This window comes from Colobus angolensis, unplaced genomic scaffold (genome assembly GCF_000951035.1).
Source record: "Colobus angolensis palliatus isolate OR3802 unplaced genomic scaffold, Cang.pa_1.0 Scaffold2509, whole genome shotgun sequence".
Taxonomy (NCBI): Eukaryota; Metazoa; Chordata; class Mammalia; order Primates; family Cercopithecidae; genus Colobus; species Colobus angolensis.
Genome location: NW_012115721.1, coordinates 16,663 through 19,486, shown reverse-complemented (window position 1 = coordinate 19,486; position 2,824 = coordinate 16,663). Strand labels below are relative to the sequence as shown.

Sequence of the window (2,824 nt, the reverse complement as noted above, 5' to 3'; positions counted from 1 at the left end):
AAGGAGAATTAATAAGACAGGATTTTCTGAGAAATTAGGTTTATACTTTATTTGAAATGAGATGCAGGCATGAGGGGAATGAGAATGTTCCAGGCAGCATAAAAGGTATCTGGGAAATCTCTGAGGTCAGATAAGAGGTTAAACTGATGAGTCTTCTGGCTCCAGTTTTGTTCATATGTCCAATGCACTTCTAATCTGCAATTTATACTACTAACTTATAGTAAAAAAATAATGATTTTTAGGTACTAGATACAAACCAAACAACTTAGCATAATACGCACAGTCCTATACAATTTGGTCACCTACTTCTTCATCCCCCACCACTCCCTTTTCTTACCCTGTGCCACAGCCATGTCTGTAAAGACATAAGCGGTAGAGACATAAAGAAGTACAGGAATGCAAACCTTTTCACAAACACTTCTCTTTGTTCAAAACGTGGAGTCCTTTTCATGTTGCTCTTTTTTTTTCTAGATTTTTCTCTTCCTTATTTAATTCCTACTTTGCATAGAAAAATTTTAAATTTTTCAAGGTGAAATAAAAATTATTATCTTCTTTGTGGAAGCTTGCCACACCTTCCCAGGCATGTTCTGTCAATGACCAATTTGTAATCTCTAGTAATCTTTTGAAAGGAACTTTATTATGGCTCTTACTGGTTTATACTCTGGTTGTGTCTTTACTTGCCTTTTTCCTGGCACAAGGTTGTGAGCTTTCGGAGACAAGGGAACATGTTTCATTTATTTATCAGTCTTTCATCCTCATCACTACTTTCTTACAGAGTGAATGCTGAACACAAATTTGTAACATAAATAAACCTTACAGATTTCCCACAGTCTTGGCACAGATTAGGGATTTTCAGTGCTTGCTAGGTCTAACAGGTTTCTGTAAGGCTATAGCAGTCTCTTTAATGTTATCCAGGCCCTATAATATTTTGTAATTTCATCAGCCTTGGCTTCTCCCCCTCAGCATCCTGAGCATGGCCTCCCTGATGGGCTTGGGCTTCATACTGTAAATGATGGGATTGATCAACCTAGGTACACATAGGCAACAAGAGCATGTACAATGTGGGGCAGGTGCCTCCCAAAATGGTGGGTCATGGACATGTTGTTGTACAATGTGGGGCAGGTGCCTCCCAAGATGGTGGGTCATGGACATGGTGATACCTGGAATAAGAAGACAAAGACAGCCAGAATGTGGGAAACAGGTGCTGAGGGCCCTGATGCGCTCCCTGGGAGCGGCCAGACCCATGACTGTGTGCAAGATGAAGGTATAGGGCAGGATGATGAGCAGGGAGTCTATGCCCCCTATAGATACAACCACATAGAGCTCATAGCATATATTGATCCTGATGTCAGTACAGGCCCACCTCATTACATCAGGGTGGAAACAAAACGAGTGGGGTAGGATGTTACCACCAGGGCAGAAATTTAGACGCTTAACCAGAAATGGCACAGGGAAGAGGCACAAGGTAGCTCGAGCCACAATGGCCAGCCAAATCCTGATGAGGACATTATTTGTGAGGACAGCTGCATAGAGCAGGGGGGTGGAGAAGAACACAAGGCAGTCAAAGGACATGGCCAGGAGCACTGAGGACTCCACCACAGAGAAGGAGCGCAGGAAGAACATCTGGACCAGGCAGGCATTGAAACCAATGAGCCGATAGTCAAACCAGAGCACAGCCAAGGTGGTGGGCATTGTGGACAAGGTGTGGCCACATCGGTGAGCGCCAGCATGGACAGGAAGTAATACATGGGCTGGTGCAGGCTGGGGGTCCTCTTCACAGCCAGGAGAATCAGGCAGTTCCCAGTGAGGGCCACAGTGTACATGGAGGAGAAGGGGATGGTGAGCCAGCCATGAATGGCCTCCAGCCCTGGGATGCCAATCATGAGAAAAGCAGGTGGTTGGAAGAAGGAGATGTTGACATAGGACTGGGAAGGGAGCATCCTAGGGAGGCAGCCGAGGGCTCTGGAGAGATGTGAGCTCTTCAATCTGAGCAGATAGAAGGACATTGACAGGACACCTGTCGGTAGAAAGACACTTATTTGTGCTGTGTAGGCTTTTTCATTGCTTTCCATTGTTCTTAGCCCTTGGTCTGTATTATTAACTCTTCCAGTAATATGCAGACATTAACTAATATGCCCTCAAATGAAATTCAAGTCTAAAGGGATAGTGTCACTCTTCCCTAGTTAGCAAAACATGAATGATAATGGTAGATAAAGAATTTAGTTTTTTTCACTCATGTTTATTTTTTTAAATTGACATGAAAATGTGTGTATTTATCCTGTACAACATGAAGTTTTCCAGTATATGTACACTATGGAATGGTGAAATCTAGCTATTTAGTACAAGCATTACCTCATACATTTATGATTTTTGTGGTGAAGATCAGTTAAAATTCACTCTCTTAGCATTTTCTTTCTCTCCCTCCTTTCCTCCCTCCCTTCCTTCCTCCCTCTCTTTCCTCTCCTTCCTCTCTTCCTCTGTCTCTCTTTCTCTCTCTCTTTCTTTTCTTTTCTTCCTTCTTTTTTGAGATAGGGTCTTACTTTGTTGCTCAGGCTAGAGTGAGTGCAGTGCCAAGATCATAGCTCACTGCAGCCTCAAACTCCTGGGGTCAAGCAATACTCCTGCCTCAGACTCCTGAGTAGATGGTACTACAGGTCTGTGCCCCCATGCCTAGCTAATTGTTTATTTATTTTTGTAGAGACAGGATATCACAGTGTTGTCTAGTCTGGTCTTGAACTCCTGGGATTGAGCAATTCTCCTACCCCAGCCTCCAAAAGTGCTGGCATTACAGGTATGAGCCACCATACCTGGCCTTAGCATTTTC

General features: G+C 43.6%; 1 pseudogene; it reads right to left on the bottom strand.

Annotated features, from left to right (window-relative positions):
• Window positions 1-939: 939 nt before the first annotated feature.
• On the bottom strand, window positions 940-1,940 carry LOC105514926 (annotated as a pseudogene).
• Window positions 1,941-2,824: the final 884 nt, after the last annotated feature.